The sequence below is a fragment of the Cynocephalus volans genome, chromosome 1, assembly GCF_027409185.1.
Source record: "Cynocephalus volans isolate mCynVol1 chromosome 1, mCynVol1.pri, whole genome shotgun sequence".
NCBI lineage: Eukaryota > Metazoa > Chordata > Mammalia > Dermoptera > Cynocephalidae > Cynocephalus > Cynocephalus volans.
Genome location: NC_084460.1, coordinates 240,566,295 through 240,594,055, shown reverse-complemented (window position 1 = coordinate 240,594,055; position 27,761 = coordinate 240,566,295). Strand labels below are relative to the sequence as shown.

Genomic DNA, 27,761 nt, shown 5'->3' with positions numbered 1-27,761 from the left:
AAGCAAAGCAGTTACTAATGAAAACCTGCAAGCAGATTTTTGTCTACCTGTTTAAAGCCACATGTACTGCCTTTCCCCCAACAGATCGCTGGCTGGGCTGGGCTTACCTCTTACGCCAAGTTATTCTGTTTCCTTGCTTCTTGATTTCTATAGCATCGGCATAATAGGGCACAAAGAACTTCCACGACCACTTCTTCAGTGATGTTTAATTACATCCTTTGGCTCTATTATAGATATTTCTAAATGGAGGCAAAATTCTGCTTGCCAAGTCGTGGCCACCCTGCCCAGAGCTATAGTCTGGAGTGTGATCATCACAACTATAGCTCTAATGAGAGTTTTCCGAACCTGAATCACTTAAGAATCCTAGACTAAAGCCCCACGAGGATGATGCGACAAGTAAGCTAATAAAGTTGCTGACAAAACCACCTGTTTGAAATGTTCTCTCCTACTGGCCTGTGAAAGTGCCCAAGATTCTGACCAACAGGTGTAGAGACCTTCAAGTACTCTCAAGTGAAAGCAGAATTATTACCTGTGAGGAATAATAGCTTAGCCAAGTCTCGCTCAGTCGTAGAGAGCAGTCAGACTAACTCTGAAGGAATGGGAAAATCAATACGCATTCGTTTAATCAGTCAACACATACCGACTGCATGCCTGCTTGGCAGTGACGAAGGAGCCACAGTGGAGTCCTCACAGGCCTTGTTCTGTGATGGGGACAGCCATTTACACATGATCATACAAATGATGGTACCAGTGCAATGGAGCTAGGTGCTAGACAGAAGGAAGTACGGGGTGCATTGAAAACATGGCCAGGTGGTAAAGGGTGGGGCAGATTGAGATTTGAGTCAGGGAAATGACACCGAATCAGAGGCTGAGGAGGCTTGGAGGTCAGGGGCAGGGAGAAGGAAGAAAGAGCCTTCTGGGTAGAGAGGGTACAGGTGGGGACAAAGGAGGCCAGTATGGTGGGGAGTAAGGATGAAAGAGGGTTGGGGAGGACAGGGGCAGCCGTGAGGCCTGAGCATGCAGGGGCCAGGACAGGTAAGGCATGCAGGTCATGGTAAGGGTTTGGACCATTACCCTACTACTTCGGGAAGCATTTTCAGTGGAGAAGTGACAAGAACAGGTGGCTGTTTTTACAAGGTCATTCTGGCTGCTGCATGGGGAATGGTTTAGGTGGGAAAACAAGGGAGGCACTGTGTGCTGAGAGGGAGGACAGGTCTGGAGGTGGCCCCTCACTGGGACCTGAAATGGGAGAGAGGAGAGAGAGGGGAAAGTGGTATGGATGTAGAGGGAGATAAAGACATGTCATTCCTAAAAGCAGAGGCAAAACAATCTTCAACTGCTTACTGTTAACTGCTTACTGAAGTCTCCGATTTCTTGTTGAAGCATTCCTGTGCTCTTAATATGACTAAAAGGTTGGGAAATTTCAGGATGCTCACTGGGATAAATGTAATTTAAGTTAGTGCATACTCTATATATTCAAATAATTAACTGGCTGTGAGCTTCTCTTAAGGAAACTCAAAGAGCAAGATGCAACACAGCAGGGTCAATGCTCCTTAACTGAAAGTCATAGTAATTTGCTCTGGAGCTATTAGTGCATAGTAAGTCCTTACGGATCTTGATACATTAAGTCTGAACCTACTACAATCCATCTAATATATAAATGGGACTATGAATGGAGAAAAAAAATAGCTGTCACCTCCTTGTTTATGGAAAAACAGTTGATTGATATTTTATTTAACCATATTAGTCTTCAAAGGGTGATGAATATTATGTATAGTTATTCTCAACTGAAACTAACATATGAAGCTCAGCTCTTATAAAATTGACAGTAATATCAGTAATACAAATCATGGAAACATGGAAATTCCCCAAAAGTGCTTACATATTGATAATACAGAATTAGGATGCACTGTTTTCAAATGTAAAAACCTAAAATAAAGGATCATTTCACAGAAATTAATAGCCTATGGCTGTCATCCCATTAGAGCAAACTACAACATTTTGGTTTTGCTTTCTTGCTATATATGCACTGCTCAAAGGGCAGGAGAGGCACTGACTCAGGGGGCAGGAAGACTTTTCTGGCTCTGACAGATATTGAACTTCCACTTTGGAGACATTCCTTTAGCTTCTGGCTTTGTTCCTTAAAATATGAAACCACCAGGACAGAGGCACTATTCATTTCTAAGCTTATTTTCGGACCTAATTGGTCTAGAAGCACTCACGCACATGTAACTCACCTGTCCTAGCTCAACTCCTATCCTACCCTGTGACCCCCAGTGGGCATGCAGTATCTATAACTTATCACGGCTTTTGCCACATTCACACACATTGCTGGCTAGAACGTACACTACACAAGGACAGTGACTTTTATCTGTTTTGTACACTCAATAGCCCAGAGCACACTACTTCTTAGCTTCAATCATTCTTCATCTGTAAAGACTTTCCATTGCTGTTCATTCCAAACTCTGGCAGGTTTTCTGCCCACACATGTTGTTTGTGCCTATCTTCTCCATTCCCCTCCATTTATATCATTTCTATTATTTCTGCTCCAAGTTCCTATGAACAACCTTGAAACATCCTTGTCAATCAAAACCAATATATATTTACTGCATATATCTAGAGAATCACTGTAATATAGCTCCGTGTGGTTTTGGAAACTTCTGTTTACTGTGTATATTGCACCTCTTGGATCCTTGGAGTGGATCCTGGTTTCTCTCATTTCTCCACTCTAGATAATCTGAACTCTGTTTACTCTGCAGGGTGTATTCTTATGGGTCTTAACCAGGGCCCATACTTTCTAATTTCCCTCTATATCATCAAATAACAGATTAGACCCCACTTCTCTCAGCGTGAGCACTAGGAGGTGTCAGTAATGAAAGTGGTACTTTAGCCATTCTGGAAAATGGTGTGGAAGGGAACATTAGTGTGCCACATGTCCAAGGGGATGGGGCATGAGAGAGGGTAAGCTGAGAGAGTTGGGGGGATACAAGGTTAAGATCCAGGCAGATGAGAGCTCTAATTCCAGCTCTGCAAATCTCCACTGGTGCTAACTAGCCTGAAAGCCCTCGCACGACCTGGCCCCTGCCTGCCTTTCCAGCCTCTGCTCCCACACTCTTCCCCTGTTCACTGCTTTCCCACCTCACTGGCCTCTTTCAGATTCTCCAACACACTTTCCTCTTGAAGTCTTCCGCTGCCTGGAATGCACTCCTGCCACTTGGCCTTGCCGATTTCTGCCCATCTGAGTTTATACATCACCACCTCGGAGTGGCCTTCCCCAAGCCCCAGTCTACATGAGTCCTCTTGTTACTCTCCCTCTCAGCATCATGTCTCGGCTGTCAGTGTGACCAGGTAATGTGTCATTATATACTGTATGAACGTGTGCTGGCTCAGTGCCTTTCTCCTCTGTTCTGCTACAGGCTGTAGAGGGCAGGGACCACATCTGTATTTTCTCTCACTGCGTACCTAGATCTTAGCACAGTGCCTGGAACATAGGAAGTTTTCAATGAATACCTGTGGAGTGAATAAATCACAGACTGAATTCCTTAACCACTCTGAGGTTCAGGATCCTCAGTGATAAACCAGAAATATTACCACGGCATCCCTCATGGTTGATGGAAGGACTGAGTGAGATGAGCCAAGTAAAGCTCTTCACAACCTGGGTATGCAATAAGTATAAGCTTCCATTTCCTCTACCTCATCACTTCTTCTCATACTGATTTTGCCAAAGGGCACATTTTCATTTTAAAAACTAATGCTTGAAAGAAAAATCAGCCAAATGCATGAAGATCTGCAAACATAAATCTAGTGATTTAGAGATATGATGAAAGAAGCTATTTGAAATCATATGACGTGCATCGTCGAATATCTCTGTGATGTTTGTTTGTTCTCAATGAATAAGCTTCTTGCTTTAAGAGAAGGGACAGGGGGCGCATGACAATCAGTTGATGGTGATAAAAACAAAACCTAAATTTAATTCATCAAAATCTATGAATACTAATCAATTTTGTAATTTAAAAGGAAGTACAGAGGGTTAGAGCAGCCAGTCTGCTCCAACAGAATTAGTGCAAAAATACACTTATTGGTGAAAACTTAGTCTTAAGAGACCCAAGTATTACTCATGTATGATTTCAATTTTATTCTCAAAACTGAGATAGCACTGCAAAAATTTAATTCCAAGACGTGCAAGCATATCACTCAGAAAATTCTTTTGATCTCTGTGATGGCATTATCTAATTGGTGTAAATAGTTGTTACTCCATTGACTATCAATTGCATTTTTGTAAACTTGACAAAAACTTCTTGTATAATATATCTGAAGAAAAATATTTTGTATGCTCTCTTCCCTAATAATGTCAGCAGAAAAAAAAAAGATCTTTAATTAAATTTTTTAAATGAAAACTTCAATCTTTGACAGTTTAAAAATAATAGAACAGAAATTATAAAACATTATGGATAGTGTTTGAATATTATTAGTGTTAAAAGGAAACAGATTTACTGATTTTGACAACTGTATTGTGGTTATATAAGAAAATGTCCTTGTTTTAAGGCAACAAGCCCTGAGGTACTTAGGGAGAGGGTACAGAGTCTTAAAGTACTCACAAATGATTCAGAAAAAAATAAGAAAGAGGGAGGGGAAGGCAAATGGATACAAAATGTAAACAATGGGCAGAATCTGGGTGAAGAGTCTAGGGGAGTTCTTTGTACTATTCCAACAACTTTGCTGGGTACATTTAAAATTATAACAAAATAAAAAGTTATCAAAAAATGAAAGGGAGTCAGAGCTGAAGCTTTAAATGATTACTCTTAACACATTTATTCTGTCCATATCTGCCATCCCCAACTCTGCTCAATTCCAGGTGCTGATGTCCCCACTCTGCAGGCTTAGTTGCCTGTCAAGCGAGTCCTCATCAGAGTGGGGAACTTCATCCCACCATCAGAGATGGGTTAGAGCTATCCCTGGCTGCCCCTGTGTCCAGCTATCTGCCATATGGGGAGGAGGGACACAGTCAAGAAGGGTAATACCCCAGGGCTACGAAGCCACAGCCTTCCCCGATGCCACCTTGTGTACTCGGCCTATATACCTGGGCCTCACAGACTTTTCCTTGACAAGCAGGGACTGGAGCTCGATCCTAAATGCAGTCCACATCCTGCCTTGTCTTTCCCATGCCCCTCTTCTCTAGAGGACATTGGGGTTCCCCTTGTCCCCAATACTGTCCTGGATGAAGTCTGAATTTTCTAGCTTTCTGTGGCACTGTCATTTTGATGCTGGCCACTTCCATCAGGGGTCAACCTTATAGATTCTGTCACTAGGTTTCCTGGAGAGTGCATTCTGGCTTCCTTGAGTTCTCCACACTGGACTGCCTTGAGGTCCAAGGGTGCCATATTTCCAACCTCCAATGTTAACAGAGCCCAAGGGTCTAACTGTCCTATGCAGATGAATCGTTGGTCATACACAAAAACAGATTTCTGCTGCAATCTAGAAACTCAACTTTAACTGTCAATTCCCCAGTCAGAAAATAGCTACATTGGGCTTCCCTGTAAATTATCTCTATAGCACTAGAAGGAGAGAAATGACCTTTCTACTAGCCAACGCAAAATCTAAACAGTATGGCACAGGTGTGTCATGCTTATAAAACACCGAAGTTAAAAACAGCAGTGTGTGTTTTTCAATATTTGTAATGTAGAGGTATTCCTAATTTTATTGCATGTTAAAGAAAATTCCTGATGTTTTAAAAATAGCATTATGTTTTGCCTGAATCAATATACACATAGCTTTTAAAAACCATCTATTGAATACAGTGAAGTATATTTAAATTGGGGGGGGGAGATAAAGAACAATTTGGAGAGGAGAAAACTTTAGAAAGTGGAGGAGTGCCTTATTATTATTAATAACTCCTTAGAAGTTTCACCAGGAGAGAAATGACTGCCAACCACTTTCCCACCCACACACATGGTGCACAGATCATCTCAACAAAAAGGATTTTCCTTCCTTTGGCAAAAGTGTCAGAAGCTGAAAATGACACTTTTAAGGACAGAGGTGGGGACATCTTATAAGGTGGACAGCCACATGAGGGACTCTGAATCAGGACCCCAGGGCAGAGGGGAATCTTGCCTGAACCTTTTCTGCCCACCCCCATGCTGCTGAATGACAACATCCTGGTTTGTCCTCTGCATGCTCTCCCAAGCAGAAGTGGGCTGGTGCAGCCTGTCTGCATCCCAAGGAGCTGGGACGGCTGCCCAGTGCTTCTTTGGCTCACCTATGGGAATCAGGAGCTGGCCAAGGGTGGGGCGGTGGAGGGCAGGGGCACGGGATTTGTATCTGAGGGAGAATGCTGACTTCAGGAGTCCGTCCAAATGGATCCACAGACTGAGGTGGGCCTGAGGAAAAGTATTAGCGGGGAAGAAGTGGGGGAGAAAGAAGCCCCCAAGATTCTCAGAGAGTGGAGAGGAGGAGACCTGGGCAAAACTGAGTGGGAGGTGGTGTGCCACATGTGCAGGTGGCATGCACTGGAGGGTGTAGGATACAGTAGCCATGCCGGACTTCTTCCTGGCTGTTCCCTCCTTAGGCTTACACCCCACCCCCATCTGGATGTTTACCATGAGCTCCTCCTGCCTTTCAGATCTTTAGCTCCTGCTCTGAGATTCTTCTGCCTTGATGTTTGACTCCCAAATCCTCCAAGCTCCTGCACAGAAATCCACCTGGTACCCTCTTCTCAGCTCAGATCCACTTCTGGCCAGTGGCTCTCCTGCTGCTCCTACCCCAGACCAGACTCGACACAGCTGTGCTGAGGGTTCAGCCTGTGGGCCACCCCAAGGATGTTGCCAAGTAACACGTTCCCTCCTCCTGCTGCCCAGTCACCATGAAACCTCTCATCCCCAACCTCGTCATGCTGCCAGCCAAGTCTCCCATCTGGACCTTGTCAGAAAATGCTTTGCAAGCCATAAAGCACTGGACATATGCTGAGTACTGAATATAGTCACTATGCTGTGAGGCTGAGACATGGAGTGAAAAAGGCAGTTCCAAAGAAGAGAACTCCCATTCAAAAGCATCCTGGAGAATTAATTTATTCAAATATGGATGGTATTCAAGAGAATACTAACTGTGGTGTAGGGTGTCTTTTTTGGGGTGATAAAAATGTTCTAAAACTGGTTTGGTGGTGGTTGCATAACATGCTAAAAAGCTATTGAATTGTACACTGTAAGTAGGAGAATTGTATGGTATGTAAGTTATATTTCAATAAAACTTTTATAAAAAACAAACAACAGAAATCACTGAGTGGACTTCAGGATGTGAACCTAATTTGCCCAAGGTATCCTCCTGGCTGACAGAGGGAGGGATCAGAGAAAGATGCAGGAAAGCCATTTTTCGGAAATTCCGGGTGGGTTCTGATGAAGCGTATACACTGATTTTACCTGCATGAAGCCCACATCTTACCATCCCTCCTGGAGGAAGCTCACCACACAGAAATACTGCATGCCAAGAGAATGGGCATGTGTAGGTTTCCCGATGCCTATAGCATGTGGAGCTATGCTTACTTTTTTTCAGCATTTGATTTTTCCAAACAAAAGAAAAAACCAAGCACACAAAACCCAACAGTGAATTGATGAGCGACTTTGCATATATATAGAATTTCCAGGCAATAAAGCATGCTCTCCAACAAGCTTGTCTTTGTTTGGAGGAAAATGATGCTTTGCTTTCTCACAATGCCCTCTGCCAAGCCCAGTGTGCCCTCCTAATATAAATTAGTCTTTCAGCTGTATGATCATTCCAAAAGCAACTAATTTTCACTATGCTCATTCAGGGAACTTAACCAAAACTTGAATTTTTTTGGTGGAGCGGCTGTGGTGGCAAAACCACACAGTAAGGTTTTCTGCTTTGCCACAATCTTAAGATTAATCATTTTCTGAACATCTATAAATATCATTTTGATTACGTGAATGGCTTTAAATAGCTGTTTATGAAAAACTCACAATACTGTAAGTCTACAAAGAAATATGCCTAATATAAAATGTGAGCAAGAGAATTAAACACAATTGCACAATTATATTCTAATTCGTAGATTATAATTCAGTGCACCATAATGATGTATCCTGAAAATTATGTTATCTCAGAAAAAACAGATAAAAAACTGATTAAGATAACTTTTCTTATAAACCTTACAATGCTTCATTCAATAGGTAAGTTCATTCTGTCCTATCTCCATAAGAACATTTCAAATCAAAGACCTCGAAAGAAAGGTTAATAAATCTTGATGGTTTTAATGGCAAATTTTCCCATTGTAGATTAAATTCCTGCAATCTTTGTGAAGTTCAGCAGTTTACATAATCTAGCAAAAGAATGAAAGATTTAAAAATAATGCTTAAAACTTTAATTTCTCTGAGAACATCTTAATGGTCTCTCTTGTGCCTGGTTTATTTCTCAGAAAAGCCTCCATTTTCACTATAATATTCTTAAGTAAACTTGTGATAAAAGAGGATACTATGGCAGTGGGGAACGTGAGGAATCTGATCAAAAATGGGTTAATTTTTAAAATTGTCTTAATAATATAACTCATCCTATAAATTCATAATATGGACAAACCAATAATTTTGAATGGCTTTAGGGCAAATTCGGAGGTTTGGGGTTTTTTAGTTTTATGTTTTGAGAAAGTGTTATTTTTATCCCTCCCTTCCCCAACTCCCTCATATACAAAAATGAGGTATTCATCTGTGAATGCCCTTGGTGACCTGAGCATATATTTTGGGGGACAAATTACGTCAGCATAAAATTCGGGTTTGGCAGTCTCAGAGAACCAAATTAGAAGTAGATTTGCTATATATAAAATTAAACCATTTTAGCAATAACTAAATTGACAGAAAATTATGCACAATAACTCAGGAAATACGCCTTTTCTGGCATGTTCATGTAAGTGACAAATCAACACATGCGGTTCATTTCAGGTAATGTGTGCATTGTGATCTTCTCCCAAAGCAGGGAGTTGGTGGAAAAGAAAGCACTCAACCCCCAGATGGGGAGGCTGCAAAGGTGGATAAAGAAGGCCTATGATTCCTTGAGATATCCACTGGCTCTATTTTCTAGCAGTTACCAATGACAAGTTCCAGAAAGCCAAACTTTTAACTAAATACTATAGAGAGGCTCCCAGTCAAGATGACACAATAGATGGTCCCCAGTGTCACTCTCTCCCACAAATCAACCAATTACAGCTATTAAAAAGCAATGACAGCCAAGCTGGGACCACCAGAGCTCAGGGGAAGAGGAGGAGAGACCTATGGAGTACAAGAAGGTGGGAGAAGCCACGATGAGAGAAAGAAAAGAACGCTCCAACCATTTCAAATCCCAACATCTTCCAGGCTGGAGCTGCTGAGCACACCGAGCAAGAGCTGGCAAAAGCCACAGCTGTGCCCTTTGGATGGAGTTGCTTGGAGGCAGCAGGGGAGAAGAGGGCCTTGGTGGCCCTCAGGCCATCAAGACCACAAACAAGGTCCCTGTGGACCCACATAGGAGAGAGGAGCCACAATAACTGAAAATGGAGCCACTCAGAGGCCAGTGAGTCATCACAAGGGACTGGCATATGGCCCATCCCATGGGAATTGTTTGGAGCATGGGCGGTAGCAGAGATGGGCCCACTGGGGGAACACTGGGGCACAGCATGGACAGCTGATCTGCTCACCAATCAGCACAGGCCCACTCTGTGTAGACTGGTTGGGAATAAGAACTGCAGGGTGTGCAGTTTGCTGAAAAGACTCAGGCCCAGACCAGAGTTTTCACACAACCCAGGTGTACCAGACTTCACAAGAGCCAGAAGTACCTATAAAGTCAACCATTAAAACCTGAGCTGCACAAAAAGCCTTCCCCAGGGAATCAGCAGCAAAGCAGCAATTTAGCTCAACTCCAGGGCTCAAGTGCTGGTCCCACAGGAAGTTCCCCCAATTTAGAAGTATGCAAAGGACAACAAATGAGTTCCAGTGCAGAGTTTAAGTGGTGGGAACAGCAAATAATACAATATAGAACTGAAAGAAAAAACAAAATGCCCACAGATCAGAGACAAAGTTTGATATTAACCAGTAAAGGTCTAACACCACCAAAGAACACCTAGGAAACCTAGAAAGACTGGAAGCCCCCTGGGCTCCCAAGCCAGGGAGCAGGGAGGGCTGGGGGCCTCAGCCATGCCCCTCAACATCTGCAACCAGCCCAGCGATGACCATCAGATTGCCACAGGAAATACCCCTGGCTACCGAACTGGGGCAGTGGGGGGCCGAGGCCTCCTCACACCGACAACCAGCCCAGCAATGACTGCCAAGTTGCCGCAGGAAGTGCCCCGGGTCCCCAGGCTGGGGCAGTGGGGGCACCAAGGGCCTTAGCCACACACCCCCAACACCCACAACCAGCCTAGTGACGACCACCAGGCTATCACAGGAAGCACCCTGGGCTCCTGAGCTGGGGTGGTGGGGACCAAGGGCTTTAGCCACACTCCAGACATCTGCATCCAGTCCAGCAATGACCAAGCCACCTCTGGAAGCCCCCTTGTCTCCCCTGCAGGAATGAAGGGGGTGCCTCGACCATGCCCCCCTTTCCTCCTTTTCCCACCCTATTTCCTCCCTCTTCTCTCTCCCTCCCGCGCAACTGCACCACAACATCTTATAATGTAAAATAATAATATTAATAAATAAACTTAAAAAAACAAAAACAAAAACACACCAGAATGGCTCACAACAGTCAAGAGTAGGTACTAAAAGCCAAGTCCAGCTGTTGTCTCAAAAAGATTAAAAACAAAGAACAGAAAACATTAAAGTGAAACAATTGCAGGGATGCTGCCAAGGAAGCATTTAAAACAGACCCAGAAGGTAACAACAAATCGCTCTGCACTCGCCACCTTCCTTCACATGCCAGAGCCGTAGAGAGCTCTCTAAAAAAAAAATTCCCAAAACAGTTCTTCTGTTTGATATTCTTTGAAGACTCTCAACGTACAAAGCATCAATCAGCCAATAAACATGCCAAAAGTTCAAGACAGTTCAAATCCAATCTTGCGATAATTATTTTGCAATGTTCATTGCCCACTTCAAAGGCCAAAATCGTGTTTGCAGGTGCCTGTGTAAGTATGAGTGTTTTTAAAAGGTTGGTACAAACTGGAATAAGAAAACACATGGCAAGACATTGATACGATTCTTTGGTGTTTCTCTGAAATGCCCCCTCAGAGCAAAGCCAGATTTCAGCACCCACTTAGAAAATCACAGATCAGCTTTCTCTTCTCATTAAATCCTCAGTCTTGCAGTCAGCCTACATTCCAATTCAGATTGACATGAACGTGCCATTCTCTTCCTACTTCTCTTCTATGCTCGCCATCAGAATAAATCTACACTTTTTACAGAGTAACTCTTCTGCTCTCTCCCACTAAACCCTTTTCCTTAGAATATAAAAAGAAGAAAAGACAGAAAAGTGTAAAAACTAGAATTAGAACTTGTATAAAGCTTAGCTTGGATTCCCTACCGTACGCCTTGCAGTAAAAGGGAGTCTAAAACTTGTAAGTCATCACAGGAAAGCAACACTGCATAGTACAGGGAGCCCAGAATCTCTGGCCAGCGGTGTATTACTGGGAGACACCTGCTTCCACGTGAGAACATCCATAATAAAGTGGCGAATGAACGTAAAAAGGCCTATGCACAGATCTGTATAGGGAACCCATCAGACTTTAATGTTCTCTGCAGGCCACCCCACACCAAACGGGGAGTGAGTGTGTTCCTTGGAGACAAGAAAGAAGGTAGCACAGTGGTCTGTGGGGGCAAGGCTATGGACACCCTGGAAATCACCAACCGACAGTTTTGAGGCCTTGCCCATGATATGCCCATTGTACACACAGAGACATTTGCTCTGATTCTTTATGCTTTTAATTCAAGAATGAGGAAGAGGTCTTTGCATGGAACAATGAGGTAAAATAGGGATTTTCAAGCAGCATCTTTACCAAGCAGCTGGGCAGAATCTTCTGCTGACTCGGACCTAAAAATCAGACTGTGGCACTGTAAGATGCCCTTGGAAGTGAAAGCACACTGTGGTGGCAGGAGGGCAGGCACTGCAGCCTGCTACAGGGCAGGAGTTTAACCACAGCAGGACCTGCCCCTGGCTCAGCACACCACATTTCAGTAAAGGTGCTTTCGATTTACACTACTTCAAGACCTGCAGGCATTCCTGGAGCCCTTTCTTCTGAAGAAGACAAAGAAAGTTGAGATTTGCCCAGAATAAATGGATTGTATTAGATATGACAGTGGCTAATACCCTATATCCTTGAGGCCCTGACTAAATCAAGAGACTTGTTTTTAAAAAATGGAAGTAAAATTGTTATAATATTTTTTTTAAAAAAGAAAAGTCTTGAATCGTGAGCCAAAAGCCTTGCATGCAACTCCCACAATTCAGGGCAGCAATCTGTGTATCTGCTTTATCAAGTGCAAACTACAGGAGTGTAGTAGTTGTCGTGTGCCCGTGATGTTTCAGGATAGTGCTCCTTGTTGCTTCACCGACTTTTGCTGTCTTTCACCCACTTCATGAAGCAGATGCTTTCATCTCCTGATTGTATGTTAGCCTCAAACTGGGCCCCAGCTGCTTGCACTTCTCCCCAGGACTGAGCTGTGTGTGCCTCTCTGCCTTCACTCGGGCTTCTTCCCGTCTGGTAACGCCCCCCTTGTCTGTCCTTCTGACTCTTTCCCACTCATCTGTTATAGCTACTAACCGTGGGTGCACAACTGACATGTCCGTGGTCCTCACTGTTCTCTTGGCAGACTCCTAGCACTGCGATCTCTAATAGATCACACACTTCCATTAGACAGGGACCACACGTTACTTCTTTTTCTAGCACCAGCCTGTCTACAGCATGATGCCTGACAAACAGAGGCCTCTGTAAAAGTTTACTGGCTAGATGAATATATAATGAGATGCCATAAATATATGGGAAATTTTTCAACATAAAGAATATTTTAATTTTCTGGTTTTCTTTTAGTGGTCAAAGTTCAAAGACCTGCACTCTAAGGATTGCCATAGTTAAACCAGACATACAGAAGGCTGGCATATATGGATGCTAGCCTGGCCAACACTGCATCCTGTTCATTTTGGGACATCTCTTAATTTATATTCTTCTGAAAGCAGAACTTGAAACTACAACTTGATGCAGCTCAATGGGAGGCGATCCCAGGAAGCAGGAGCGAAAGGCAGGAAAAGAGAGACAGGGAAGGAGGAAAAGAAAAGAAAATTTCTTCTGTTAAGAAGCTGATTATCCCACTGCGGACTCTTGTCTAATTCATCTCAGAGTTGTGCCTCCAAAGAAAAGAGTCTGGGGCACTTATCTGCAGACTCCCATCCTCATTATTTGAGGGGTACCTCCAGAGGCATTAACTCCTCCCCTTCCTTAAAATTCCCAACCACCATGAGTTTAGGCTGTGCAAGTTCTGGTAATTTAAGAAAAAAGTCCTGTCTATGGCCATACCACCCTGAACATGCCTGATCTCACTGGATCTTGGAAGAAAAAGTCCTGAGGTAAAGAAGCAGACAGATTGGGAATACTGAGGTGGAGCACTGATGTGTACAGGAACTGTCCATCACAGCTGCACCTGAAATGGAAGGTAGGCCACGGTACCTATTTAGCTATTGATAAGGAAAGGGCAGCAGAAGTAAATATTTAAGGTCTTACATCATAGTTACACAACAAAATAAAAAACTTGATTCCAAAACACAATCCACCAATCAATGAAAACAAACTGCTTGAAGAGGCCCTGAGGATATCCTAGCTGGACCTCAGGAACAGAGTTCCCAGGAAAACGGGTGACTTTGCCAGCTGATGATCAGGAGTATCCAAGACTTATCCACCCCCTCCCACCAGCCCTGCTCCCCTCTTCCACCTCTCCTACCACCCCCACCATTCGCGGGCAAAACAGGCCTGAGAACGGCCATGCAGGCTTCCTCATGCACTGTGACTTCTTTCCACCATGTAAGTGGGTCGTGATGGTCATTTTATAAACATGGGTGAAGAGAGCAGTAAAGAGGAAAGGAGGGGGACTTGCTGGCCTGAATAAGTCCTATCATTTAAAGATAGCTCTCCCTTCTCTCTCTTGCGCTCTGATAATGGATTAAAAAGAATTCCATCTCCTATGTTGGGGGAACCTACTACACTGACAGCAAACTTCTACTACTTAGCTTTCTCCAAATATATTGGAGGAATACAAGGATAAAGCTCCTTGTATTCATTGTCACCAGAATTTTCTATGTCAACTGGAGAAAGGACAAAGCAACCCCCAACTCCAATGTTATTTTTACACCTGAGCCTCTGTGCTGCACTGTTTTCTTGGTAGGGACGTCAGGCGCTGGCCATGCCTCCTCCCACAGCACGCACCCCTCCATCGATGTCCCCATCTGCCTCTGATCCCATCACACAGAATGACTGTCAGTCAATCTCACGTTTCCAACATGAGCCTTTTAGTTTAATCCCAGCCCAGGATTTTGAGATAAACAGATGTCATGGCAGTGAGATGAGGAAAAGGACATAAAAGCAGAAATCAAAGCTGGCTTTTAAAGAAAATGTCTCTTAAAAAGGAGGAGAAGGAAGAGGAGAAAAATACACATTGAGAGATTGGGAGAAATTAGAAGGCATGAGGGACACACACCTGAAATTTAATATCTGACAGATGTCACAGGAGAATGTTTGTTAAGATGGTAAGTACCAGCCATTAAATCCACCAGAGGAAGGAAAGTAAAATCAGAGCTGGCTGCCTGTGTGTGCACCCTGTGCAGTCCCATGGAACCCTGTGTTCAGAAGTGCCCCATGCTTGGTTTAGTGCTGTGCTGTCGCCATCTTGAAATTCTTAATAATTTTTGAACATAGAGCCCCATGCTTTCATTTTGTACCAGATCCCCCAAATGATGTATCCAGTCCTGAGTAAAAGAATAAAAACTGTGAGACAAGATCTTTCCTCTGCAGGCTAAAGCATAGCAAGGAATTATCTGCTGGGTATTCTCAAGGCACTCCCTGCTTCTCACTGATTCATTTTAAGATGTCTCTCCTGGTTTAATAATTTTAGGAATTTCAGACTGCAGACATACCAGATGGAGGAGGGAATCAGTAGTCTGGCCGGTTAGTGCCAAGAGAGACATTAATGAATGAAGTTCTAAATGGAAGATATTCTAAACCCCCTCCACTAGTTTCCTTATTTGGGGAAGTTGGGAAATAATACCTCAAAAAATAACCAATGATCAATGATCACTCTATAAAATAAGGCTCACTTATATAAAGCATAATTTCCTGTGAAGAAAACTCTTTCAGAGTCTCCTGTAGTACAGGCCAACTAGAAATCTACTTTCCTGAAAAAAAAAAAAAAAAAAAGCAGAAGAGGCAACAAAAGGTCACCCAGTAGTCCCCAAGGACAACTGTGGAAATGGCTGTCACCAGTCATCCAACTCCTGACTCTGAGCCTGGGCTCTTATCAGTTATCAAACTTCCTCTCCTTAAATAGAGCCACTACAAATGTCACACCAGATTTCCTCGGACAAAATCAGGGATCTGGCGTCAGAACCTCAAGTGCCAAAATAAAAACCCTCTCAATTACTTCCAGTTAATGTTGGACCTTCCTTCCATACATGTTCTAAATTCACTGTTTACTCTTAAGCTGCTTGTTCAAGTCTTGCTTTCAGTCCTGCAAGAGTTAGTCCTAGTGGTGTTTGAGCTTGACAACTGTAAAATATTGTGGCATAAATCTCTTCTACAACTACAGAAATATACCCAGTGCACGATGGGAAAATCCCAAAGACTAGAGGATACAATCCCATGAATAAATAGCCCCTTAAACAGTCCTGCATGCTGGAGTTAGTTTTCCTTTACAAAATCAGCTAAAAGAAGTCACTTATTGTCTAGAAATTTAAATATTGGCTTTGACCTGAATCTTACCAAATGTCTATCCATATTTTAAAATTTTCCTTGCTGACTGACATTAAAAAGTAATAAACCAGACACAATCAAAGATGCACTGGGTAGCCTGAATATATGTATACATATGTGTATATTTGATAAAGCTCCTCCTTGTGTGTAGGCATCTCCTTGTAAAACCTTATTCTATCAGTGGGAATTGTTAGTTGAAATGACCTCCACGGGAGAAGAGGCATTTGTTCTTTGGACACAATCCTAATTACAAAGTAGCTTGATGAACAGAGACCGAATACTGCCCATGTTTGTAACAACAGGTCGTAATTTGGTCTCTCAACAACTGAAATCTGTTTGTACGCAAACAAGACCTCTTTACTGAGGTTATTACTATGCACAAGTATTATTGTCAAAGCTTGAACAATGAAAATCTAGCAAAAATAAATTTCTTTCTTTATAAAACACACCAAAAAAGATGTTAAAAGCCCATTAACTTGAAAGGAGACGGTGTCATATGATCTCTTCCAGCTCCTTAGTAAGGAACTACCACAACTCTTAAAACCTAACTTACGAATATTGAAAGAGAGGTTCTAGTTTATAAGTTCTCATTGAGATATGATCTTTGAGATGATAGATCTGATTTTCCTGGTATTTAGAACTGTCTGTCCATCTCTGACACTGCTCGTTAGCACTCACGCTCTCCTTTCCTCTTCTCTGCTCCTTTCCCTTACTGAAGACATATCTAGGAAGTCACTAAAGCTCATCCTAATTACTCTGTAGGTGGTTACCAGCCCCAGGAAGATGGATAACTGGGCTCTTTGCCAGGTCAAATTCTCCCCATTAGGCAATTGGAGAATATGAAGCATTCCAGTAGTTAACTGGATCTAGCAACATGAAATCCCCATCACTCAGATAAATATGGGAAACTCTTGAAAAATGGTGCTTTCCATTTTGAATTTAATCTTTCATGAAAAAGGAGAAAAATATTAAATTGATCATAACAAGCCAGGTCACCAAGCTGCTATTGCAAAGACCGTCATGGATACAAAGCAGCTTTAAAAGCATTCAGATTTACAGATAAGGTAGAGATAACATCAGAGGCTGAGAACTATCCTTATTTTCCAAAAGGAAAAATTGAGGGAGACAGAGAATTAACTTATTTGTCAGCAAATGAAAGACAGAGCTAATACTAAAATTCTCTAATCTGCTTCCTACTACTGGAGGTCAGTCCATCAAAAAATACCCTGCTTCCTCCACTTTGGAAATAAATATTAACAATTTTACTAACAACTCTCTAATTAACACTGTGTCTAGTCAACCCCCACTGAAGCACTACACAACTGAAAAACAATTGACTGAGATTCAGGAGAGCTGGGTACTGTGTCTCTCAATCATCTTGGCCAAGTCCCCTCTCTTCAGCTTCAGCTTTTTTCTCCATCTGTAAGATTGCAGGACAGGGAAAAAGTAGGACAAAATAATTCCTAAATACTTTATGGTTAAAAATTCTCTAATTCCTCCAACTGTTGAATGTGTTTCTGTTTACCCCCACACTCTTTCTTGTGCTCTGGTTAATAACATCCAACACTAACATTAATCAGTCACCTCTTGAGCATCCACTTGGTTCCAGGCACCTGGGTGGTACACTGAAGATGCAAAATTAAATAAAGATATAAAACTCCATCCTTTATAGCTCATATTCTAGTAGGACGTGAACACAAAACTAGCAATTATGATTAATAGCAATGATAAGTGCTTTAATCTACATCTGTACAAAGTGCCATGGGAGCCTAGAAGAGGAAAAAAAATACTTTTGGGGGAATTCAGAAGTTTCAAGACGACGACTAAAAATGAAGCAGGGCCTTGATATCTTGTGGAGGAGTTTTCTAAGCAGGAAAGGGGAGAGTGGCCTGCCAGACAGAAGGAATGATATGTACAATGGCTCAGATGCACAAAAAGGTTTGGCAAGCAGAGGGAGTGGTGAGATCAGAGGGGCCTGGTTAAATTTAAGGGGCTCCCTAGAGCAGGGATCGGCAAACTTTTCCTGTAAAGGGCCAGTGAGTAAATATCTTAGGCATTGTAGGTCATACAGTATTAGTTGCAGCTACTCACCTCTCCCATTATAACACAAAAGCAAGCATAAACAATATACAAATAAATGAGTGTGGCTGTGTTCCAACAAGACTTTATTTACAAAAAGAGCCAGCAGTCTGGATTTGGCCCACAGAACGCAGTTTCACAACCCGTGTTCTAGAGCAGAACGGGAAATAAGATTTTAAGGCAAGTTGGAAATCAGATTAGAGAAGTTCCTATAGGCATTATAGAACTCCTTGGGGAAATATTAAATCTTTTTTTTTAAGAGTGAGATGATAAAATTTGTATGTTAAAAATGATAACAGCTGCACAGAGTGGGCATTTTCACACCCTGTATAATTAAAATAAAAGCTATTATCTTTCTTTATTATACTCTGATTTCCTCAAATTAAATCTAGCTAGGGCATGCTTTCCCAAGTAAAGTAAAAGTGGGATTTTTTTTTCAACCAAGCAAGCATCTGGAAAACATTTTGCATAGTTTATCATGTCCCACTTGGTCTGAAACACCTAGCAAAAAAAAAAAGAATAGTAACTGTTTATCTCTTTAATAAAAGCATTGCCTATGAAACTAGTAAATATTACAATGTAGGTGGAACTCTCACTTCTATCTGATAAAGAGCTATAAGGAGGTGGTACTACATACATATAGGTCTGGAAGTGTTTTCCTTGCTATAAATAGTACTGCCACATGCACACACAGAATTCACAAGACAAGGGGCAAATAATGAGGGAAGAAAGGCACAATTCATGGAAACTTTGTTTCAACTCAGACACTAGAAAAATATTTACATGTCTACTCTGTATCAGGAACTATGTTGTGTGCTGCATAGGGTGACTTTGCTCTCAGAGTTCATAGTCTAGAGGAGAGGTTAGAACACTTTTTGTAAAAATCTAGAAAGTGAATATTTCAGACTCTTTGAGCTGTATGGTCTCTTGTAAAGTCTCAACTCTGTGGTTGTAGCATGAAAGCAGCCACAGATAATATGTGAACAAATGGATGTGGCTATGTTCTAATGACACTGTAGTTGTTTGCAGATCCCTAGTATAGAGAAAGAGACATTAAACACATAACCGAAAACAAGTTACATCACTGCAAATACACTAAGCTTTGTAAGAGGGAAAAGCACAGGGTTCTCTAGGAACACATGTTCAAGGGGTGGACTAAGCCTGAAAGGTCCAAGAAGGAGCTGGTAAAAAAGAGAGTGGGAAAACAACCCAGACAGAGGAAAGGCAGTGCTGAAGAGCTGAGGCGAGGGGACTGAGAAAGGGAGAGAAGCCCCAGTGGCTGCCACAGGGTCTCAGAGGGTCGCTCAAGGGCGCTAAGCTGCATTAGGGATCCTGGCTTCTATTCGAAGGCAAGAGGAAACGATTAAAGTTTCAGGACTTGATCAATTTGCATTTCTCACAGATTCAGAGCTGTTGGTGGCAGGACGCCATGTAGAGAAACCAGCTGCGAACCTAAACCCTAGTTCAGGGGGAAATTCTGTCTTAGTTTGGGTTCTGCAGACTACAGCCTAGAATTCCAGGTCTGGGGTTGCAGGGAGTGCATTTGGGAGATCATCTCAGGAGGCATATGTCAGGGAGTAGGAAAGTGAAGCAGGGGAGAGAGAAAAGCAAATGCTGCTGCGGGCAACCGGGGCTCCATCCTGCTGGGGACCCACTGAGGAACTATGGAGAATGCACCTCAGCACTGGTCCAGGGAGGGAGGCAGAAGCTATAGTATTCATCCTCTTTGGCGGAACGCACCCAGAAGCAGCAAATCCCTAACTCCTGCGCTGGCTCGCCGGCTCGCCGGCTGTGATGATCCCTTGGCAGTGAAGAAAAGCCTCAGAAAGAAGTAGGGAGATGCTGATGCTTGAGGCAGGAGGTTTTCTGGGTGCAGGGGACAGTCTGCTGCAGCTGCCAATGAACTCAGACATGGGCCAAGGGTCTATGGAGTGGGCATCAACAGTGTTTGCTAGAAGTAACCTTTCTGTTTCATCGCAAGTAAATCAACCAAGAAAGATACAAATGGTTTTCAAATGCTGTCAAAATTTCCTAAATAAAGGTCTCTCTTTTTTGATCAAAGACTAAAGTCTGCTAAGCTGAAGTATGTTTCATATGCATTTTATCTGAAAAAATGAATACCATATCACAGGGACTATGTTCAAAATATTTAACAACTGAAATAGCACAGGCGCAGACCATTCAGAAGAGACCTTTCAGGGTCCACAGGTGTGCACCAGCTGAATATCAGCCCTACCACATCTTCTAAAAATGCTCCTAGGGGTGGTAGGGACGGAGTAGGCATGGAATAAAAGCAAGCATGGAATTCCCACATAGGAGGAAAAGGTTTGGGATCTCCAGCTGGATAAAGCATGAATTAGGAAGCACCATCTGACACATGGCACGAGAAAGCCAGGGGCAATCTCAGATGTATTTCTTCAAGCAAAACCAAACCTTCCTGGCAAATTCGGTACTGATGCTGCAAATGTTAATCTAACACAGGTACACAGGCTCCAATGCATGAACATTACTGACTGCAAACACAGGCTTTCTAACCAATCTACCTCCCTGCTGTAAATGGGAATAAAAGTGCTGGTTATCCAAATTACAGTCCAAGGTCAACATGAGATTAAGGTCTTGTATCTGCAGGTAAAGTATTTCAAACCGTTTTCATGGCTTCCAACTTGGAGACAGTGTGGCGGGAGCAGCCTCCCAGCAAGGAACCGCTCATGCATTTTAACGGTTCCCTGCCGGCTCCCTGGTCCTGGGGTGGAGAGACAGGGCTGTCGTGGAATTTAAACACTGTGATCATAGGTCACTGTTGTAACAAAATTGCTGTGGCGACAGTTTAGCTACTAGAGGAAGCCTAATCGATGAAGACAAAAATTGGCTTGATACCACAGCTTCTGTCCCAGCTCCACGGGTCCAATTACTCCACTGAGCATATATATCATTTCTCCCCTTCTCTACTCAAAAATGACTCTCATACATGGTTGGCTCTTTTCACTAACTTAAACACAAGGTAAGGAAGGACTTGATACTCTTGCCTTCTTCTAAACCATATTTTGCATCTCATTTTCTCACTGCTTGAAGTTAGATTTGGGTTGGGCTTTCTGTGGTCCTGAGGCCCACACTTGAGTTGATTCTGTTTCTTAAGTCCTCTCTCAGACGCTGCCAACTGGAGTGGGATTCCAGCTAAACCCACCTTTTCTGAAAACATCTTGAAGCAGAGTAAAACATCTTCTGGGTAAAACTTCACCAACTATTTACCCAGCAGAATTTTTCTTAATGTCAGACCCTGTTTTCCTTCCTCTAACATATATTTGATCAGTGAACTTGTCTTTCCTTCCAGAGTCTTCCCCCATCTCTGATATGAATGTTTCTGACCTCTTGGCAGTGAAGGGCTATCCCCAAGGTTGGATTTGCCTCTTCTTTTACACATATTAAAAATGTTGCTTTAAGACTGCCCTAGTCCTGTCTTCTGACCATGTTCCTGGTCATCAGCTCCCCTGTCCCAATTCCATTCTTTCAAATCAGTGAATGATTGAAAATAAAGAAATTTAAAATTTAATGATATAACATGAGTAAGTGGGACAATTTGACTTGAAGCAACTGAAAGAAGGAAAACAGCCCGATGCCCCAAGCAGCCAGCATTTCAGAATTCCTGGATCAAGCATTTGTCTTCCTAATAACAGTTAACGAGGTGATGATGATGATAACATTTGTTAGCACCTCACAATCTGTAAAGCACTTTCACATATTACCTAATGTGACCTTTAATCAACTTTACCAAAAAGACAGAACAGACATTATGGTCACTTTCACCATGAAGAAACTGAGTCTCAGAGACGTGACTTGCATAATGCGAAGTGACTCACACAGTTAAAAATCAACGTATAAACAGACCTTGAGATTCTAAATTCCATGTTTCCTTCATAACATATAACTGCCTTCTCCTCCCGTTCCTCCTCTTCCAATGGCTTCTCATAGTGCATTTTGAACTTCATTGTGGTTGAAATTCAGCCTCCTTGTCTTTCAGATACATGAATTTTCATCCTAGATGTCTCTGAAGTTTCTGTGCTCCTGAGTGGGCCCATTAACTGTGTAGTGAAGGAAAAACTGGATCCATACTCAAGGTGTCCACGGGATGAGCCAGCCCCAGAGGACACAGGATTGAAAAGAGGAATTCATTTCAAGTAAATACCCACAGAGGTCTAAAGAGATTAGGAAGTGAATATGAGAGGAAGAAAAGGTATCAGCTAAAACTAATTTCAGATTAAGAAAAAGAACAACTGCTAAATAATCACAAGGCATTTCATACTATGCATACCAGAGCAGATGGTTAGTCCAGAAATAATTTAATTTGAGAAATTTAATATAAATTTAGAAAAAAAAAATACTGGATCTACTTAATTATCAACAGTCCCCTTTTAAAAATGATGAGCATACTACATATATATTTTAATGCTTTCCCATCTGTATGCATAAAACAGCATACTGGCAAAATTTATTAGAAAAAGGAATCCCTCCATCCCCCCTTTCTCAGCTCACTGAATCCCACAGGGTAGCATTTTTTAATATCTGTTTCCCCCACATTACTCCATCATCCATCAGACAGCAGTTTCATAATGGTTTTATAAAATGTTTTAAATGAAAGTATTTCATTTAAAGGCCACTGATGAATTTAACTGATAAGGCATGTATGGTATTCTCTCTCAGTTTGGATCCTCGGAGGTATTACAACAAAACAAAACAAACAAAAAACCTACAAACATGTATTGGAATAATATTAATGCTAATAATAAAATTTTAATTAACAAAGCACTTTCACTTACATTAAACTGAGCTCACATAGCAATTAACTAGCAGATCCAGGACCTGAACCCATTGTCCTTCCCAATAGCACTGGGCTGCTTCCTTCTGTTTAGAGCAAGTGCCAGAAGTTCTAGCCCAGTTCAGGACATTATGCTGACCTCAAGTTAAAATTGTAGGATAGAAAATAGAAAAAACCTTTTTTGTGTACGATAAGACTTCATCTGTCTTAAATATATGGAGTATTGATGTCAAATAGGAAAGAATTCAACCAACACGGAAATTGCAAAAATTATTCACCTTATTCATTAGCAAGCTCATTAGGAGCCTCATCAAGTCATTCTATTTATACACAATTATGACATTCTTGGTTGTCTGATTCAAAAGAGCACAGTATATTAGAAAAGAACATTATAATGGTGAAAGAAGTTACTAGAAGCAGGTCATTGAGAGTAGTAAGAATTGACACCTGACCATTAAGGAAAGTAAGAGAGAAGAACTAAAAAATTAGAGTAGCTAGAAAGAATAACAACCACACACCTCCATGCCAGGGCAGTATTCCTGTGTTGTGCACAGGACCATAATTACTGCTTATGATAATGTTCCCAAGTTAAAATTAAGATGCTTATTATATTGTTTAAGGAAATAGAATCCATTTTTAAAAGATATATCTTCAAAGTTAGCTAAATGAGAACCACTTGGTGTTTAAAGGGGTATTCAGAAAACTTGGCCAACAATAATGACTCATGTCTTGAAGGTTCTGGACAACAGATGCTAAAAAAAGACAACGAATGACTCGTGTGTGTGCCATGTGCTGCTGTTAAAGCTCTGCATTCATTATCTCACTGAATCCTAACAACCTGCCCATGAGATAGATTAATTTTGGTATTTCCATTTTACAGAGGAAGAAACTGAAGCACATGGAAGTTTAGGAATTTACCAAGTCACCAGCAAGTAAGCGGAAATGCCAAGATTTGAACATAAACTGTTAACTCCAAAGCCTAAACACTGAATCAGCTGGCCATATAGCTAAGTTTAGATTACACCAGTTTTTAACTATTATGCTTCTGGGCCTTTCCCTTATATCAAACCACAGGAAAACCCCACTTTTCAAAAGTTTGTTTATAAATCAGTTGTTTGAAATCAGACTTTTAATCATTCATTCAACAGTCATTTCTTGAGCATTGACTGTGTGTCAGGCACTGTATTGGGTGCTGCAGATACAGAGATGAACAAAATTCAATTCCTGCCCAGAGGGAGATGGCAGAGTAAAGAGGGAGACTGACATATAAACAATTAATTACTATACAATGTGCACTTATAGAAGGTAACTCTGGTGTCAGGGGAGATATGCAATGTTGTACTCAGTGCTTAGGAGCCTAGAGAAGTGCTTTTTCATTGAGAGTGAGCTCTATTGAAACTAATAATAGCCCTGAATCCTAGGCCTCCCTAAGCTTCCCTGAGCACTGAGCTCTGCGACTACCAAAGCTCTGGGGGTAGCAGGAGAGGGATGTGGCCAATAGGACCTGATTAATATTTTATGTTTAATCATCCTTGAGGATGGGCTCTCTGGTTCCAGTCAGCAAGTAGGCAGGAGATTCCCCCAACCCCTTCAATCTGCAGGTAAGTGGCTGCCTTGGCCAGCTGTGTACTGTATAATGTTCGCCTCGTCTGCAGGCTATGCAGGTATGTTTCCCCCAAAATATGTGTAACAAACCTCTCTCATGCTTTGTTATATAAATAGACCAACCACTACCAAAATAAAAAAGGAAAAACCTCCATTACACCCACCTTTGGTTTCCTGAATGGTCTCTTTGGGAAGCAATTCAGAGTGCTTTTCCCAGAAAACTAAACTGCAACTTTTCTATTTTGTATATATGTTTAATGAATTACATAAATAGTCCATTCATTCATTCTTATTTTATAAAAGTCAAAGGTCAGAAGTACGCAGAGTAAAAAATTAAAAGTCCTACTTCACCCTCCTTACCCCAAGTCCTCTCCCCTCCCCACTGTTAACAGTTTGGTGTATAGTATTTCATAACTTTATCTGTGCATTTACCTACATATCTAAGTATATAAAGAGACCTACGGCTTTAGGTACATTTTTAAAATAAATGGAATCATACCAATATGTAATATCCTGCAGCTTCCTGTTTTTGAATTAACAACATGCCTTCGAGATCTTTCCATATTAGCATATACAGATCTTCCTCAGCCTTATTAAACAGCTTTATATTATTTCAAGTTTGGCATGAATTATAATTTATTTAACTAGTCTTTCACTGGTAGACATTTAGGGTTTTCTGATAGTTTGCAATACTGCAAAGAAGACTCTTACACATATGTCTTTGTGAACAAGTACAAGCATTTCTGCAGAAGAGCTATCCAGACCTAAGAGTGTTTGGCCAAATGGTGTATGCATTTTAAGTTTGATAGATAACTGCCAAGTCAGTTGTGAAATGTGATTAACATTTGCATGCCCACCAGCAGAAGATGAGGGTATTTGTTTCCCCATAGCTTCCCCAACACTGGATATTTATTGATTACCTCATTGTTGCCAATATGATGGGTAGAAAGTCATATCTAATTGCTGTCTTTGTTTATGTTGTTATGACTACTAGTGATACTTACATACTTATTGGCCGTTTATATTTCTTCTTTTGTGAATTGCCTCTACATATTGTTTGCTCGTTTTTCTAGCTAGTGGCCTTTCCTTGCTGATTGATAAAATATTTGATTTCTTTACTTGAGCAGAGAATGTAATATGTAAGACTTCTCATCCAGGTAATGTTTCTAACTCAGGCTCCCTGTCTTATCTGCTTTATCTACTATCATTCTCTAGAAGAAAAATGTTCTGATGACCCTCAGTGAAATCTGCTCTCCCTTTCCTCAGCTCTCTGTCCCAGAACTGTTAACAAACTTGGATGTCAACCACAAGAATAATCACACTGCAATCTGGAAAGTCGCCATGTGCCACAGCTGTAGTTTTAGTCCTTCCTAGAAATGAATAGACTGGAAATAGGTCTCTGGCAGCACTGCACACAGAATCCTTCTGGATACAACCTCACATAGATATTAGAATGTCTTGAGGTAAGGGAAAAGGTGAGAATGTGAATGGGTCCATCACCGTTTGTCACCACTTCGAGGGTGATGGGAAAAAGAGAAAAGAAAATGACTGGAGGAGAAAACTGTCGATAAAAAAGAGATCAGAAGAACCCAGGCAAAAATGATGGAGGAAAATTAATCACAGGATCACTTCTCCCACCTCTAGTTCTGCGTTCTGCCTCTTTAACCTTCCGCTTTGTTTTTCACACCAGGTGGGTGCAGAATTAATTCATTCGAAGTGCAGATTCTAATGCAAAGAGCACCAACTTCAGTAATTTGTTCTAACAGATTTAATGCTTGACTCCCACAGCAAATTAGTAATGCTGGCTGAGTCATGGAGGGGTCACAGACAAAGTTTGTTGGAGTCTATTTGCTTCTATTCTTAGCAATCATCTTAGAGCAGAGAACAAAAAATATTGAGGATCTATTCATATTGCAGACTTTTAGTATGCTTGGAGTTGTACAGCACCATCTTTCCTACAGCCAGAAGATTCGCTGCTCTCCCAAGGCATGGAGAAGACAGACAGTCCCTTGTATGATGCTCTCCAGGGGCAGCAATGCAGAAAGAGCTTCAGACCGGCAGTTGGCCAGGTGTTTCCCAGGGTGCAGGCAGCAAGTGCAGAAGGAAGAGGTCTTTTGTCTGAGATGTCAGTGCAGGGTGAGTGAGGGGCCTGGGTTCTGACTGGTGCCGCAGTCCAGCAAGGTGAGAAGAGCAAGGCTTGGCTCAAGCAGGGAGCTGCTCATCGTCCAGGTCTTGGACTGGACTTTGGACTCATTTCTTTAAACTCAATGGCAACATCAAGGAAATCTTTATCTAAATCATCACAATTTGTACATCTCTTTAGTTTGTGCTAAATGATTACATGTTATTGTTGAATTAGGAAAGAGAGGTAGCAGCTGAAGGGCCAAGGAGGAAAGCCCTGGAGCAGCTCTTGTATTAGCTCTAAAATGCATAGTCCCAAGACCAAGACTGTAACCAACTGATGACAGTGGAGATGTCTTGGCTTTCAAACCATTCTCTAATAAATAATCTCATATTTTAATTGTAATCTGAAATGTGCATGTATGGGTATATATAGTAGCACCCCTCTGCACCAAGTTTTCAGTAGGAAACATGAGAACATTTGGAGACAAGAAGAAAACAGGATGAATCTTGAGAAAGGTTCTTAGGAATCCCCCAATGCCTAGTCTTGAATATTGGCTGTCTTTCTTTTGTCTGGCTGCATTGCTGATGCAATCATAGACACATTGTGTTCACTGTGAAAAATTATTGGACTTTGTATTCAATGATTTACACTGTCCTCTAAAGTAGCATCTTCAATTAAAGAGCCTGAGTACCTCTCCTAAGCTGGTGGCGTATTATAACAATCAATTGCATTTGAGACTAATGCACCCAAGTAACGGGCATTCAATAACAGTTCCAGTCAGTCTGAGCTGTTCATGGACACAGCCTGAAGTGAGGTGAGGTTTGTTAACACCACTGCTGCTTGTGAAGCTGCAAGGAAAAGCAGGTATCTGCTGAGCTGTTTATCCTCTCAGAGATTTCAAAAACACAACATCCAACTAGCTTGGGCTTGGCAACTACCAGACTATCCAGTTGGGTTGAAGAATTCTTTATCCTAAAAGTTGTAAATTTTTAAAATAGGCATAACAATGTGGCTAAGATTATTCACCAAGTCAGTCATATACGTGAAAAAAGGAATAGCATTACACATATAAGCCTCTCAGGAGTTTTGTTAACACGTGCTAAAATTACCAGTAAAGAGCCTTTAACAATTAACAAATAATCTACACATTAAAGAAAAATGGCTCCAGAGAATGAAGCAAATTTGGAAACTGAGGTATGATTTAGAAACTAAATATAGGTATTTCA

General features: G+C 41.7%; 1 protein-coding gene across 3 annotated transcripts in view; it reads right to left on the bottom strand.

The window, feature by feature from the left end:
• RAPGEF4 (Rap guanine nucleotide exchange factor 4) overlaps nt 1–27,761 on the bottom strand; it is a 285,199-nt gene that overhangs the window by 140,496 nt on the left and 116,942 nt on the right. The gene's annotated exons all lie outside the window — the stretch shown is intronic.